The following is a 17559-nucleotide window of genomic DNA, read 5'->3' as shown; positions in this document are numbered from 1 at the left end:
CTACTGCATGGTTATGGTCACTTGCATAAATCAGAATAGCTTCTCTATGTGAATATCCCACATCCCCTTCAGTGACTTCCTCGCTTGGGCGGGAAATAGATTACTTTGCCCAACTGAATAGAAGAAACCCTCAGGGTAAGGTCCATTGTTTCGTTTTCCTTCAGTGGGGCCAAAGTCATCCAGGTTGTTAGCTGCCCCCAAGCTCACATCAGGGTGGGGGATAGAGTTCTGTCCTTCCTATTCCACCTGTTGTGGTCCTGTGCTCCTGAGGAGCTTCAGCCAAGGCCCCTGGTTGATGTGGCCTAACGAAAGTGGACAATGATGGCCATGTGGGTGCTCTGCAGATATCTGCCACCGGGGCACTAGTGGAGAAGGCCATGGAAGAGGTAGTGCCTCTAGTGGAATGCACTGTGATCCTTCGATGAGTACCTTACCCTGGAGCATATATGCCTTGATCATACACTACTTGACCCAGAAAGCTAATGTTGCACACAACATTCTGTCCAGGATCCGAGTACCATGTGAGATGAACAGAATGTCTGAGCACCTGAAAAGTGCCATACTGGAAAGAAAAACCACTAATGTGTTGTGTCTTTTTGTCTGGTCACACAGTTGCTCCCGGTGAAAGGAGAGTTGACTTTGGGAATAGAGCTGGGATCCATCTTCAAGGTGCCTACATTCTTGAGACACACACCGCTAGTTCCTGGAAGATAACAGTGCCAACTCTGCCATGTGCCTGGCTGAAGTGCTGGCAATCAGAACAGACACCTTCTAGGACAGGAACTTGAGGGCTGCCCATCAAAGAAGCTCAAAGGGAGTTTTTGTGAGAGCCCTGAGTACAATAGGAAGCTCCATGTTAGGAAATCTGTTTTGGGCAGAGTTCAGCTGTTCGGTCCTTTTAGCGGGGCATCTGATGTGTTCATTATTCAATGGGAAATGTGCCCTAGCGAGTCCTGGGATCATATTAAGGGCCACCACTCCCCTTCTTCGGTTATTGGCCTGAGGTCTGTTTTCTGTCTTCGAATAAAGGCGTACTGCAGGCCACTTCACCTTTAGTGTGCGAGTGCATCCTTGCCCCTCAGTCTATTTGTTGGAGTAGCAAGACAGGAACCGTGTTGTCTCTGTGTTGTTAGCAGGCCCATTATCAGGATGCTGAATTTGTTTGCAACCTGGGCAAGACCTGGTAGAGGCTCCATTCTCCTGGGTCTAGATCCTGACAGCTCAGCCAGGTGTTCTATCTTTAGACTGATCCAGCTCATCTCTGCCCTTTGGAGAAGGAGATTGGCTCCCAGATATAGCGAATGGGTCTTTCTCCTGCTCTTGGCAGTTGATGCAGGCCCTAGCTGTCTGTGCACACCATGACATGTCCATGCACTGCTTGAAGAACGGCCCACCAGGCCAAGTGTGTCTCCCATAGGTCTAGCTCGTGTCTAGCTTCCTGGGGAGACTGCTTCCCTATGTTGTCTGGCTCAGGCAGTGGGCACATAATCCAGTCTGCATCGGTTGTTACAAAGACCTGTTGAAGTTGCACGGTCCATGCCTTTCCTGCGATGTGTGTGAGATGTCCATTAACGAAGCTCCTCGACAGTCTGGCCAGTAGCTGGAGTGTACTGTTCCTTCTGCTCATATTAGAATCAGAATCATAGAGTTGGAAGGGGCCATACAGGCCATCTAGTCCAACCCCCTGCTCTACGCAGGATCAGCCCTAAGCATCCAAGAAAAGTGTGCATCCAACCTTTGCTTGAAGACTGCCAGTGAGGGGGAGTTCACCACCTCCTTAGGCAGCCTATTCCACTGCTGAACTACTCTGACTGTGAAAAAATGTTTCCTGATATCTAGCCTATATCGTTGTACTTAAACCCATTACTGCGTGTCCTCTGCTCTGCAGCCAACAGAAACTGCATCCTGCCCTCCTCCAAGTGACAACCTTTCAAATACTTGAAGAGGGCTATCATGTCCCCTCTCAACCTCCTTTTCTCTAGGCTGAACGTTCCCAAGTCCCTCAACCTATCTTCATAGGGCTTGGTCCCTTGGCCCCAGATCATCTTTGTCGCTCTCCTCTGTACCCTTTCAATTTTATCTACGTCCTTCTTGAAGTGAGGCCTCCAGAACTGTACACAGTACTCCAGGTGTGGTCTGACCAGTGCTGTATACAATGGGACTACGACATCTTGTGATTTTGATGTGATGCCCCTGTTGATACAGCCCAAAATGGCATTCGCTTTTTTACCGCTGCATCACACTGCCTGCTCATGTTTAGTTTACAATCCATAAGTAACCCAAGGTCTCGTTCACACACAGTGTTACCTAGAAGCTTATCCCCCATCCAGTAGGCATGCTTTTCATTTTTCTGACCCAGATGCAGAACTTTGCACTTATCTTTATTAAATTGCATCTTGTTCTCATTTGCCCATTTTTCCATTGTGTTCAGATCTTGTTGAACTCTGTCTCTATCTTCCGGAGTATTTGCCAGTCCTCCCAATTTGGTGTCATCTGCAAACTTGATGAGTTGTCCCTCCACCCCCTCATCTAGATCATTAATAAATATGTTAAAAAGTACAGCATCCACATCCTCTCGTTGGTCAGGCGGTCAGTAGCAGACACCAACCACCACACTGTTTGTTTTCCCCTCGCTTATTTTCACCGAGATGCTTTCCACTGTAGATATGCTCTCCTTCACTAGAATTTCCCGACAGGTAAGCCCTTTCCTCACATACAGTGCCACTCCTCCACCTCTTCGATCTATTCTGTTTTTTCTGAACAGTTCATATCCATCCACCATTACATTCCAGTCATGAGAATCATTCCACCAAGTTTCTGTGATGCCTACTAGATCATACCTTTCCATCAGCATGACAAGTTCCAGCTCTTCCTTCTTATTGCCCATGCTTCGGGTGTTAGTATAAATACATCTGAATCCTTTTACTTTTGGTTCCCTATGAGCTGGCCTTGCCAGTTGGCCTTGCCAGATCGTTCTCCTTCCTTACACTCCCTATGTTGATTGTCTCCTTCCCCTTGTGGCTTCAGTTTAAAGCTCTCCCTCCTGATGAATCTCCCCAGGTTCCTGCCAAACACATTCTTCCCCAGCTTCGATAAGTGCAGTCCATCAGGTGCTAGTAGGCCTTCCTCAAGAAAGCCTATCCCATGGTCCCAGAAACCAAATCTCTCCTGCCAGCATCCACTACGCAGCCACTGATTCACCTCCATTATCTTCCTCTCCCGACGCATTCCTCTTCCCTTGACAGGCAAGTTTGAAGAGAATACCACTTGTGCCCCCATTTGCGTGAGCTTCCTCTCCAGGTCTTGATAGTCTTTTTTAATAGGAGTGATGGTATTCACAGACATGTCATTCGTTCCCACATGGACCATCACAAATGGGTAGCGATCCGTAGATTTGAGGATTTTGGGCAGCCGTTCTGAAACGTCTTTAATTTTTGCCCCTGGCAAGCAACACACCTCTTGGGTTAGGGGGTCGGGCCCAGCCACATGGCGATCCATTCCTCTTAGCAGGGAGTCTCCAATTACCAGTACTCTCCTTTTTTTCTTCTTCTCAACTCCATTTCCTTCTATTGTACCGCTGGTAAGGAGGTAGGGTCCTCTGAGGCAGTCATGTGTCAAACAGGACCATGTCTATCATTGGGCCATGTACTGCTGTCAGACATGTATGGTCTTTCTTTTCATGCAGACCCTCACTGCCAGCGTGGGAAACTTCTTGTTTGTCTACTGGGCAAAACACTGTTATCAGGTGGGTAGAAATCCTGTCCCGTCACAGGTCAAGTCTGTTGTCAAAGTAGATGACTCTTGTCCATGTTTACAGAGGATCCATGATCCTGCAAGAAAGCTGTCGTCTGTTGAGTGGCCAACCTTCCCATCTTCTCATTCTTGCACAGAAGGAAATTGTCTAAATAGAGATAAGCATGTAGCCCTGATTGCCGTAGCTGGGTCACCAGAACCTTGGAGACCATGCGATGGGCAGAAGATATGACAAAGGCCAAGGCATTGTACTGGACATACCACCCTTGGTGGAAGAAGTGAAAATACTTCATGGAATATGTATACAGAGAGCTGCAAATATGCCACCCTGAGGTTCAGGGACATAAGGATGCCTATTTCCTGTAAAAACTGCCAGATGTGTCGCAGAGATTCCATTCTGAATTGTCTTCCTTTCACCCACAGATTGAGACCCTTCAGAATCAGAACTGCCCACCTGTCTCCATGCTCCTTGGGGACATGGAAGAGCCCCAAACAGACCCCAGAAAAATGCTGGTCTGTAGGTATGTCTTCTATAGTACCTATGAGTTCCAGATAGTGGATAGCCTCAGCCAACAGATGTTCCCTGTTGGTAACTTAAGTGCTGGAGGGGATTTGAAGTATCTGGGTGTAGTAGAAATGAGCTCGATGTGGTATCTTTCCTTGATCATGGCTGGCTCCACTGGTCTGAGATACACCAGCTCCATGCCTCCCCAAAGATACGTAAATGACCTCCCCCACCCAATTAGGCAGCCTGTTGCTTTGCCTGCTGGCCTCTGACTTGTTTGAATGTTTGTGGTTGTCTGTCTGGAAATCCTGATCTGTGCTTCTCAGCACAAAAGCCTCTGATGTCCTTTGTGTGTCTCCCCCAGCCCAAGGAGGCAGCCTTGTGCATCTTCTTGAGTGTGCTCTCATATGTCCGGTCCACTGTATCCTTCAGAGGATTTTAGGACTGCTCCAGAGTGTAAGCGACAACAGGAACATCAGTTAGAGGAACCTTGAACTCATCCATGGTCCCATAAGTCAAGGTATAAGGAATCGTGGCTATGGAAGTGAGGGAAGTCCATTCAGCTTTAATGGCATCATCAATTGGTCAGGGAATGGATGTGGTGCATGTGCTGGTATAGGTTTCGTAAACCCTAGCTTCAAAATTGGCAGATGCTACATAACTTGGCTTGTCCTGAACCTCCCTTGTATAGTTCAAGGCAGCTTTATAGTGAGAATGTGCTCCAAATCCTCAGTTCGGAACAGACTGCTGGAGGAGTCTGTACTTCCCTTTTGGATATGACATCTACACCTATACTCTCTCTGATTAGGGAGAGCGGTGCCCGGTCCCAAGCCGCTATAGCCACTGGCTGCATGAGCCCTTAGCGTAGGACCTCCCTTGCTGCTAGATCCATGTTTGGCTTCCTCCTGCTTAGGGGTTTCTGAGTCGGAGAGCTCAGATTTCCCCTCTGGATTGGGTCCCCTGTGTATCTTGTGGTGGGCAAGCAATCCCTGGAAGTATAGGACTCCAAATATTCCCAAGTAGGATAAAGAGGCCTGGCCTAAAGGCCTGAGTTTCCTCCAGTGGAGGATTTTCCCCAAAGTCTCTTTTGCGGCCTCCATTCATTAAACCCCATGGTCCAAGAGGTCATCTGGGACATGAACGGTCTAGAGACCACCCTGTGGTTATCCCAGGGGTCCCAGTCCTTGTATTCCAAGCCTGTAGCTCTCATTCGAGTGGGGGAACATGCCAGGCATCATCTTGCCAGGCCACATGGCCAGTATCATCTTGGGGTTCCAAGCCCTGCTGGGGCCAGCTGCATAGGGATTGCCCTCGTCCCAGAGCTCTGGGACGCTTTCACCGCTGCCCCCTGCAGACCCGCAGGCGACTGGGCTCACAGTTGGGGTCTCCTGACACTGGAGTCTCCCGCAATGTTCCAACGTGCGGTTCTCTGTGCTGTGGCTCAGCACTTCACTGCAGGTGTCTATTCCTGGCTGCAGCTGCTTTTCTGGAGCTCCAGAATGTGCGCTGCCATTGGCAGGCAGGCAGCCACCCATCCCCTTCATCTTGGTGGATTTGTTCCAAGCACTGGGGCCAGAACAGCAGCCGCCTTGCAGCGCTGCTGTACTCCTCTTCTTGGCCCCAGTCCACTTCTCCCATATGGGCACTGGAAGGGCAAGTGCTGGTCGTTGTCTTCTGGCTGCTGCTGCCATGTTGGAGGAGTCAGGGACTGGAGCTCCGGACCATTCCTCAGGGGTCTTTGTAGCCACACTGACCCCTTTGCAGTGGTTTAACTCCCTGAAGGTTTTTCAGTCTGCTCCTGGCTGCAACTGGAGTTCTAGATATCTGGAACACTTGCTGCCACCAGCTGTCTGGTTGCTGTCTGTCCCCTTCATCTTGGCAGTCTTGCCCGGAATGGTGGGGCTGGAGGAATGGCCACCTTGCAGCAGCACTCAACTCCTTTTCCCTGCCCCAGTCCAATTCATCTTCTGGCCTGCCTTCTGAGCACTGGAGGGGGAAGGCTGGGCATCTTCTCTGGATTGCAAGCCATGTTGGAGGAATCGAGGCCAGGGGCTCCTGACCACTCCTCAACGGTCTCTGCAGCTGCATTGACCCCTTCTCCGTATATTTGCTCCTATGCCCCCCATGATGGAGGCCTGAAGATTTTGGTGGGAAGGCTCTTCAAGGATTTTCTTTTCTTTTTAAATTCCTGTAGGTTGTAACTAAAAGTCTGTTCAGACTCAGCAAAGCTCTAGTCCTACCTGAGCAGTTGGACAAATCAGACTGGAGAAGTCACTCAAGGAGAATTGGCAAAAATTTGCATTTCAATTTGCCTTACCTTTGTGAACAGAGACATGATGTACCCACCTGGATTAGTTCAGCCTCACTGTAGGAGAACAGGATTACTGACCTCTGACGGAGCATAGTATTGTAGGTGTGATTGTGGTGCAGGCCTAGTGTGTGTGTGTGTGTGAATTGCTAAAGTGAACTGCTGAACACGCTGTTATCGCAATGCAAGTAGAAACCACAAAGAACAATAGCTGCTTGTACGCTTAAATGCAAGAAGCTTCTGTGTTTTGAGTACCGGCCTGAAGGCCAAAAGAGCCTTGGATACCTGCGTGTGTGTCTGAATCTCTCTCATCCCGACAAGTGGCGCCTGAACAGGGACCATCACCTACTCATCAACGCCTGTAACAGGCCCCACAGTGCACTTTGTCGTCTTCACGACCTCTCATTGGTGAGTATGGGTTCAAATCTAACACAACCTCAGAAGGAACATGTTAGAGAGTTAAGGTTTCTGTGTCAGAAAGGTGGCAGGTCCACCTCTGACCGAGATATTCAAGAATTACTGGAGACTATTTATAGACAATGTCCCTGGTACCCGGAAAAGGGCTCACTTAAGATCAAAGACTGGGAAAAAATAGGGAAACTTTTACACAAAGAACCTCGTGCCTCTGTTCAGATTCTTCACACCTGGCATCAATGTCATTTTGCTATTGATTGTATCTGTCCTGTTTCTTCTTCTGCCTCTCTTCTGCTAAAAGACAATTCAGACTGCATTCCTATTGCTCCTCAACTCTGTCCTGCCTTGTCTGCTTTGCCTGTTAGTCCGTCTTCCCCCACTCTCCCGCCTCCTCCTCCTGTGCCTCCAGATAAGGAAGCTTTTTCTCCAGTTCCTCATCGCATTTCTCCTAGGGAAGCTCTTCAAAAAGAACTTTCTCAAACTACAGATCCAGAAACTATCCTGTAATTCAGACAAAATGCTCAAGGACAGAATATAGTTGAATATCAACCTCTTTCTTATAAAATTCTTCATGAACTATGCAGGGCAATTATTGATATGGGAATTCAAAGTTCTTTTGTACAAGGCATGTTTGAGGCTACTGCTCGTAATAATGCCATGATTCCTGAAGATTGGAAAGTGACTATGAGAATGCTTATGACACCTGCACAATTTGTTGTGTGGGACAGTGAGTGCAGTAATGAATGTCTTACTCGTGGTGCTGCATCTGGTGGTGTCTACACCTCTGATCAACTTTATGGGTCAGAGCAATTTGCCTCCCCTGTACTTCTGCTTTTCCAAAAGTTCTTCTTTCAAGAAAACCCACCTCCTCTTTTTCTAAGTTCCTAGTGCCTCCTGGTCATCAGGGTCTCATCCTGCCTCGGTCTGAAGCTCATCAAATATGTCTTTTTGTTGTTCCTTTAGTTCTTCCTGAAGGCACGCATTCTCCAATTACTATGCAGCTGTGGGTTAATATGCCACAGTCCCTTCCTTCTGACACAAGTCCAGCACATCTCATTTGTTTTCTCTCTACTTTGTGTGAGCCTCACAGCCCAATGATTGCTTTCTCTACTCCTATTTCAGCTCGTCGGCCGAAGCACAAATTTTTGGTGGAAGGCCGAGAGCTAGAGGCAGAGACTTATTAGGGAAATTAGGAGCTCAATTGACTTTTGAGGATGAGTAAATCTGCTCTCCCTCTTATTTGGTTACAGAATGAGCCAATATGGATTGATCAATGGCCTTTATCACAGGATAAATTAACTGCTTTACAAACTCTTGTTGCTTAACAACTTGCTCTAGAGCATATAGAATCTTCCACTAGTCCCTGGAACACCCCAGTGTTATTAAAAAGAGAAGTGGAAAATTGTGTTTTTTGCATGATCTTCGTGCAGTGAATGCTTGTATTCAACCTATGGGACCATTACAGTGTGGTACCCCTAATCCTAATTTCATTCCCTCTGGTTATGACCTTCTTATTGTAGATGTTAAAGATTGTTTTTTTTCCATTCCTCTTTATCTTGATAAGAGCGTTTTGCTTTTACTATCCCATCTGTTAATTTTCAAGCTCCTTCTAAATGTTATCAGTGGAAGGTATTGCCTCAAGGTATGCTCAATTCACCCACTCTTTGTCAGATGTTTGTTGATCATGCTCTGAAACCTTTTCGCTTATCTAATCCTGATCTATTAATTTATCATTTCATGGATGGTATCTTGGTGGCTGGTTCTTTTCTTAGTCCTCAGGTCTTACAAGATCTCACTGCTACTTTATCTATTTCTGGTCTTCACGTTGCCCCAGAAAAAATTCTGGGTGCCCCAGAAAAAATTCAGTGTGCTGAACCATTTCTCTATCTTGGCAGACGTCTTTTAGCACAAACTGCTATTCCTCATCTTCCTTCTTTACAATGGCCAAAACCTCTAACCTTAGTTGCTCTATAACAGCTTTTAGGAACGCTTAACTGGCTGCGTTCATCTTTTCCATTATCCACAGACCTGCTAAGTCCTTAGTTTCATTTGCTTATGCAGGGTAAAGCCCCAGGGGATATTATTGTCCCATCTCCAGAGGCTTGCAAAGCTTTTAATCAAGTGTCACTAATTCTTAGTCAAACGTTTGTAGACCGAATTCCTCCAGATTTTCAAGGTTTACAACTGTTAATTCTGTCACAAAAATCTCTTCCTGATGAATTGCTTATGACTACTGACACAAAGACCTATTGCTTGTATTTTCTGGAATGGTTTTTCCTACCCCACACTCCTCCTGGCAGTCTTACTTCACTCCCTGACCTGGTACCTGATCTGATCTCCCATGGTCGTGAACGTGCTCTTATCTGTGGTGCTACAGACCTTGTAAAAATGTCTGTTCCTTTGACAAAACATGCTTTCCCCCTAGCATTTCAGCATTCTTCTCTTCTACAATGTACTTTGGCAGATTTTGTGGGACAGATCTCTTTTCATCTTCCCAAAGATCCTTGTCTTATTCTCTTTGCTAACTCTTCCTTAAAATTCCAAAGTCTTCTGTCTCTCACTCCCTTACAGGGAGCGCCTACAGTCTTTTCTGATGGAGGAAAAACAAGAGGTGCTATTGTTTTTAAAACTCCTAGAGGCACTTGGCAAACTCTTTACACAGCTGGCCAAAACTCTGCCTAGCGAGCAGAGTTGGCTGCCATAATCCTGGCTTTTCAAACATTTCCTTTCTGTTCTCTTAATATTATTAGCGATTCACAATATACAGTAAGATTGCTGGCTGGCATATCCAATGCTTATCTCTCCCCATCTCTCGATTGTAATCTTTTATGTTTTTCTAACTTTGCGTGAACTCCTATTGGCACGAAAACATGCTTTTTTTATAGCACACATTCGTAGTCATACCTCTCTTCCTGGACCTCTCACTGAAGGGAATGCAAAGTCAGATGAAGCTACACATGCCTCCCCCTTACTTGGGGGGGCCTTCACTGATGCAGTTAGCAGTCATCAATTTTTTCATCAGAATGGTTGCAGTCTTGCTAAGAATTTTAACATTTCTCTTGATAAAGCACATCACATTGTTCATTTCTGCTCTCAATGTGCTGGTCTCACTCCTCTGGCTCCTGAGGGTGTGAACCCACGGGGGCTAGAGGCCTGCCAACTCTTGCAAATGGATGTTACTCAGGAACCTTGCTTAAATCCCTGGAAATATCTTCATGTGTGCGTGGATACCTATTCTGGCACTCTTTGGGTTACTGCCCAGCGTGGAGAAACCACTAATCATGTCATATCTCACTGTCTGGCTTCTTTTGTGGCCTTGGGTCAGCCAGCTCAACTCAAGACTGACAACGGTTCTTCTTACTGTTCACAGGCTTTTGCTGCTTTTTGCTCATGCTGGGACATTTAGCTCATTCATGGCTTGCCCTATAACTCTACAGGTCAGGCCATAGTAGAACGCGCTAATCATTCCTTCAAATCCCTACTTTCTAAATTAATAGAAAAGAGTGGACATCCCCCTACCAAGCAATGGGCTTTTAATCTGGTTTCCAAGGCTCTTTTTGTTTATAATCATTTAAATTTGACAACCTCACTTGGCTCCTCTGCAACACTTGTTTCAGCCTTGGACCGGCATTTTTGGGCATACCCAGTCCTACCCCTGCCCATGGTCTTTTACCTGACAGGTCCACATATTAACCTCCTTTGTTAACCTGGGGGAGAGGGTATGTATCTTTTTGTCGCCCATAGGTCGCATGGCTTGGCACCAAGGCCAGCCCAACCCAGTACCGGAGTTCCCGAACATCTCTCTCCAACACCACAGAGTGCCAACAACCAACAAAGCAGTTCCTGTCAAAGCAACGACTCTCCAACCTCGCCAGCTTCTGCAACAAACCGGAGCCCAGGAGACACCAGAGAATATGTTCCTTGCACTTTCTGCGGCTATCACTGCCAATTCTGCTCACACACCCTCTTTGCATAATGAGGTCACTTCTCCTCCTGCTGGGAATCTTTCTGCTGCTATCCACCAGTCCAGTGCAACTACTTCTCAAACGCCTTAGGTTTAATCTCTGGACCCATCTGGCACAGCAAGTAAATGCATCCACCTTTTGTCTGCAATCCACCATGAACTTGCACAATTTACTCTCCACAAGCTTAATTCCTGTCTGTACTCCTCTGCATCCGTTGTTAAATGAGACTTGGTTGAAGGGAGTAGTACCTGCTAACAAATTCAGTTATGGGCAGATGTATGATTGGGGGAAAAACTCATGCACACTCAAAGATGATTCTCTTTCTCTGTATACTCATGTTGCTTCTAATACTACCTGTGCACATGTCATTAATTGCACATCACATCACAAGAAGCCCCACTCTTAAAGTTGGTCCTAATGTACTTAATTGTTCCTCAGTTGCAAATGTTTCATTTGCTTATGCTCACACATTTCTTCCTCCAGGATGGTTTTTCACATGTGGATCACGTACTTTTAACTATATTCCAGCTAATGTGTCAGATTCATTGTGTTGTTTGTCGCTTATCAGTTGTGTTACCACGCAAAGAATGGTTTTCTAGTCAGAGAGTTCGCAGAGACATGGCCTCTTTAGATGAATCTTGCAATTCAGATGTAACTCTTTTAAATAAGGCTGAAGCTGTAGCTCTCGCCATCTCTCTAGTGGGAGTGCCAAGTTTAGCAGTTATTAACCATGGAATGACTGTTGCTATTGCCTGTAGCCTAGCCAAAAGTATAAACGCTACTTCAACAGCACTAGCAGCACTTAATGAAGAACAAAAAGAACTGAGACATGCAATCCTAGATAATCGAGCCGTCATTGATTATTTGCTCCTGCTGCATCATCAAGGTTGCCAATCTGTAGCAAATATGTGTTGCTTCAATCTTTCTGATAATTCAAATGTTGTGCAGAAACAAATTGATTCTCTCCACACTTTGGCTGCCACTATTCGCAAGGATGTTCTTCCGACATGGTGGGCTTCACTTTGAAGCTGGTTGCCCACTGGCTTATTCGGAACCATAGTTAAATTCGTGTGTCTTGGCTTTTTTGCCATTCTAGGTACATGCTGTTTGTTCCAATGCTTACCCACTCTGTTGGCACAGAAATCTTGCGCTGCTCCACCTCACCGTATGCAGGCAGCAGTGTTGTGGTGGCAGAACAGGAGGTACAGTGACTCAGATGGGGAAGAGGCGCAGACAATGCTCCCCTAGATCTAAAAGTTCATAGGTTGCTACCCCTCACAAATTAAAAATAAAAAAGGGTGGAATGTGGTGCAGGCCTAGTGTGTGTGTGTGTATTGCTAAAGTGAACTGCTGAACACGCTGTTATCACAATGCAAGTAGAAAGCACAAAGAACAATAGCTGCTTGTACGCTTAAATGCAAGAAGCTTCTGTGTTTGAGTACCGGCCTGAAGGCCAAAAGAGATACATGGATACATGTTATGTGCAAGTGATGTTGGCAGACTTGCCTTACACTCGGATACCTGCGTGTGTGTCTGAATCTCTCTCATCCCAACATGTGATGTAGAATGTGGCATAATGAAAAAATGGTATATCTATAGAAAACAATTAGGTGCCATGTACTAATACATGTAGCAAAACGATACAGTGCCATATTCTTATAGCCCTATTTCTACTATAGAAAAGCTCTCCTGGACCAAAGTGCAGGGTCACAACAACCCATGTATGAGTGGTTGTTGGCCTTGCCTGTGTGCCCAATGGAGCTGATGCAACAGAACAGGATAACAGGCAGCCCTCTCGATAGGAGGGCCCAAAGCAAGGCAGGGCTTTGTATGTTGATCCAGTTTTGCAGCAATTTTGTAACTTCGACTAGCTATAACCATGTCTTGTAATGGCAAATTTAAAATACCTCATATACTTAACTATCCTTAATTTTGGTACACAATTAGTATCCTGAACAAATTTATAGGAATGTGGGGAATATATTGTGGTGGTAGAAAGTACCCCCCAGGATACTTGGTCCTTCACCAATCTTGGACCCACAAGAGGGGAGGGGGGTGGCGATCTTGGTCCAGGAGGCTTCCTCCTACAAGGCTCTCCCGGGGCCGGAAATCGGGGGAGTGGAGTGTGTCGGTATTGGATGGGACGTGGTTGAGAGCTTGGCCATCTGGATGGTTTACCGTCCACCCAATGCGCCGCCAGATGCCCTGCCCCACCTGCTGGAGGTGGCAGCCACCTGGGCGTTGCAGTTCCCCAGGCTTTTAATCCTGGGGGACTTCAATATTCATGCAGACACGCCGTCTTCAGGACTTGGCAGAGACCTGGTGTCTTCCATGGCAACACTGGGGCTCTCACAATTTGTTACCGGCCCTACCCATCATGCCGGCCACACACTCGACTTGATTTTCGGTGCTGGGATAGAGGTGGATCTGGATGCAGCCTTGGCTGTGCCATGGTCAGACCACTATGCCATATGGTCTCAGATCAGGATACCACCCCTTCCGCAGTTGGGCAGCAGGCAGAATTTTGCCTGCCCGCAGATCCTATTGGATTCCAGAATGCTCTATGCACCCCGATGCTTCTTGGTGACTCACTGGCGGCCTTGGTGGAGGACTGGCAGTCTCGCCTCACGGCCGCTATAAATAATATCGCCCCTAAACGTCCACGATTCAAACAGGTCCCCTGGTACACGGGAGAAGAAAAGGGACGACTGGAGTGAGTATGGTGGAAGACTTGTGATGAAGCTACGAGAACATCCTATCGCACGCGTAAGAGGGTGTATATGGTGGTGAAAGTGGCTAAACGAGTTTTTTAGCCACGGAAATCACATCTGCAAGCTCTCGCCCGGCCCAATTATTCAGGGTAGTTAGATCTCTTACCGCCCTTGAGGGGCGCCAAAATACTAGACAATTGGCACTAGGCTGCGAGGCATTCGCGAGCTTTTTTGCGGATAAAGTCTTGTCGCTCCACCGCAAACTTCCCGCTACAATTAATACAGTAAATGAACTGGAGACCTGTTGGCCGCCTTTGGTAGTGAGGTTTGATGGCTTAGGGTGGCTCTCCCTTTTCGAAGTGGACAAGTTGCTGGGACCACCTGCCCCCTCGACCCCTGCCCTTCTTGGCTCCTCAAGGGAGGTGGCCAGGGGATAGGAGACCAGCTCAGAGACATCATCAACTCCTGAGTTCGGGGGAGTTTCCTGAGCGGCTAAAGGAGGCAGTTGTTCGCCCTCTCTTGAAAAAAATCAACGCTGGACCCGCAGGACCCTGCTAACTACCGCCCAGTGTCCCATCTGGCGTTCCTGGGCAAGGTGGTGGAGAGGGCTGCGGCTGACCAGCTCCAGGCGTTCTTGGAGGAAACTTCGACACTCGATCCACATCAGTCGGGCTTCCATCCTGGCCACGGGGTGGAGACGGTGTTGGTCCCCCTTCTGGATGATCTCCGTTGCCAGTTGGATAGAGGCGGGTTAGCCATGTTGGTTCTTTTGGACCTGTCAGCAGCCTTTGACACCGTGGATCACGAACTGTTGATCCACCGCCTCACCAGTAAGGGAATATGGAGCACAGCCTTGCGCTGGATATGCTCCTTCCTCCAGAACTGGATGCAGAGGGTTGCGGTGGGGAAAGAGTTCTTGCGACCCTATAGACTCCCTTGTAGGGTCCCACAGGGCGCAGTCCTCTCCCTGACATTGTTTAACATCTTTATGAGCCCTCTGGCTCAACTGGTACAGAGTTTCGGGCTGGGTTGCCACCAGTACACTGATGACACCCAGCTCTATCCCCTCATGGATGGCTACCCAGACTCCCCCCCCCTCCCGGAACCATTCGCCAGATGTTTGAAAGCAGTGACCGAATGGTTTGAGCAGTCGTCTGAAACTCAACCCCTCCAAGACAGAGGTCCTGTAGCTGGGAGGCAGAGGCCGGGATCAGGCAGTGCGCTTATCCACCCTGGCAGGAGCGCAACTTACTACTGTGCTCCAGGCCAAGAATCTGGATCTGACCATTGATGCCTCCCTGACTATGGAGGCTCAGGTCAAGAGAGTAGCAGGCCAGGCATTTTTCCATCTTCACCAGGCTCAACTACTAGCGCCCTACCTGTCCCCTGACCACTTGGCCACAGTGATCCATGCGACAGTCACCTCCAGACTGGATTTCTGTAATTAGCTTTATGCTGGCCTTCCCCTGTCCTTGATCTGGAAACTTCAGCTAGTGCAAAACGCAGTTGCTAGGGTCCTCACTGGTACACCTTGGAGGGCCCACATCCAGCCTGTACTGAGGCAGCTGCACTAGTTGCCAATTGCTGTCCGGATCAGGTTGAAGGTTCTGTTTTTGACCTTCAAGGCCTTACGCGGGTTGGGACCCACATACCTGAAGGACCGCCTGTCACCCTATGCCCCCTGCAGGTCCTTACGCTCCGTGGGAGAGAATTTCCTGGTCGTTCCCGGCCCTAGGGAAGCGTGCCTGGCCTCGACCAGGGCCAGGGCCTTTTCAGTCCTGGTCTCTACCTGCTGGAATGAGCTCCCAGGTGAGCTGCGGGCCCTGCGAGATTTACCAGCTTTCTGCAGGGCCTGCACTTCCACCAGGTTTTTGGTTGAGGCCGGGGTCAGTGAATGAGAGCCAACATCCACCCCCTGGGTCTAATAGGTTATATCTCCTCCCCATCCTCCTGCCACTCTGATAGCAGGGGGTGGGAATAGTGGGTGTTTTTTCCGTCATGTTGAGATTGTTTTAATGTGTTTTAATGGGTATTTTAATGGGGACAAAGACTACTGTTACCCGCCATGAGCCTACAGGGAATGGTGGGAAATAAATCCAATAATGATATTAATGATGATGATGATAATAATAATAATAATAATAATAATAATAATAATAATAAAGTTGTAGCTTGGGAACCCTGTAGGGTTTTCAAGGCAAGGAACATTAAACATGTTTTGCCATTTCGTGCCTATGCATAGCAACCCTAGACTACCTAGGTGACCTTCCCAGCCAAATACTAATTGAGGCTGATCCTGCATAGTGTCTGAGATCAGCCAAGAGGTGGAGAAGAGTCTTGGGAGGGTGAAGCAGGTGTTGTAACTTGCTCTGCCTCAGGTGACAATGACCCAGCTATGGCAGAACCCACTGCAGCTACCCACCTACAAAGCTCAGACAAGCGGAGCTGCTGCTGCCACCTTCAACCATTGCCTTCTGTCTGTGCAACAGAATCTCCCTCCCATAGGTCTCTGGCAAACAATAATTGCTGCTGCCTGGAGGTCCTGCTGTCACCACTGTTGTTGTCCTTCCCTTCAGAGCAGCAGAGAGGATAGCTGATCTGGGTTAAAAAGGGGGATCTAGCAAGGATGCAGATGGGAGGTGGAAAGCAAGGGGGGCATGAGTGACAGTGTGGGGGACAGGAAGGGAAGCCAATGGAAATAGGATGCCCCCTCTCTGCAACTTTGTTGTACCTCCCCACTTGTATCTTGTTGATGTGGAACACATCTACTGTTGCGCTCCCTAAAATGGAATTGATAAGGGTCCATTGTCCTGCCTTAAGGAGCACAGCAACAGATGGTAGCAGTAGCCACAGCAGAACTGTGAGGCTTAGAACTGGGCTTCGAAGCAGTGGTGGGCTGCCGCCCATCTTCCCCGGCCCATTCTGCCCTTAGAAGAGCAGGACCAGCCTGAGAAAAGGGGAGACACTGCCAGAAGAGCAAAGCCACAGGCTGCAAGGTAAGGAGGGGGGGGGAAGGGGGGAGAGATCAGGAAGAATAGGCAAGAATCACCTTCTAAATGCAGCCTTCCTATTGGGAGTGCTATAGTCCCATTCTCTGTCTGCCCCACACATTTCCTACTGAGGCCCCACTTCACATGCAGATCTTTTTACAGATATCCCAAGGTACTTGGGGGTCACCCCACCGACAGCAGTGCTTCTTCACCATTAACACTCCTACAGCAAGGACAAACAGCACAATAAAAAACCTCACTTTAGCTGAAGTATTATCATTCAGTCTTCCTCAGGTTTAAAATACTACTTAAATGCTAGGGGTTTGAGCTTCTTTTTTAAACAATGACACAACTTGTTGGCCTCCAATTCTTCTCTTCAACTGCAATTTTTCTCTTGCGGGTTCAATTCTTCCATGCCATGTTGTAAGAAGCCACTTGCCCCTTAATTCTACTTGTACATGAAAAGAATGTTTAGGGGAGGAGAGGAAGAAAGGTTAAGTTATAAACAATTGTGGTGAAGATCTGAAATGAAAGCATACTTCCCTGACAATACCCCTACCACCTCCCAGTCTTGTGTCTAGCTCTGTCCCATGAGCTGCCAATTTTTGTCTGGTTGGTAGATAAGGAGGACTCCAGGAAACACAAAGCAGCTTGCAGTGCCCTATCCATTCATTGGTGTAAACTGTTTACAAACAAAACATGAATTTAAAGAATTGTGTTCCTTTTTTATTAAGACATCTGATTTATCTAACCATTTTAGGTTACCTTGTGGTGGTTCTGTCCTGTACAGCTGGCCAGCAGGAAATGTAGTTATCTACCTTACCCAACCACCATTTGGTCTCTGCTCACAGGGCGATTGTAATGATAAAATGCATTAATAAGACCATTTCCATATAGAGGAGGACAACCGTGT

The 17559-nt window shown here is 47.6% G+C and overlaps 1 long non-coding RNA gene across 1 annotated transcript; it reads left to right on the top strand.

Annotated features, from left to right (window-relative positions):
• The first annotated feature begins 6426 nt into the window (after positions 1–6426).
• LOC143832183 (uncharacterized) lies at positions 6427–11467 on the top strand. The gene is made up of 2 exons (XR_013229123.1): positions 6427–6974; positions 10725–11467. It is a non-coding gene; the product is annotated as an uncharacterized LOC143832183 (long non-coding RNA).
• The last annotated feature ends 6092 nt before the right edge of the window (positions 11468–17559 follow it).

Source organism: Paroedura picta, chromosome 3, assembly GCF_049243985.1.
Source record: "Paroedura picta isolate Pp20150507F chromosome 3, Ppicta_v3.0, whole genome shotgun sequence".
Taxonomy (NCBI): domain Eukaryota; kingdom Metazoa; phylum Chordata; class Lepidosauria; order Squamata; family Gekkonidae; genus Paroedura; species Paroedura picta.
Note: the sequence above shows the minus strand (reverse complement) of the source record. Positions and strands in the feature narration are given on the sequence as shown.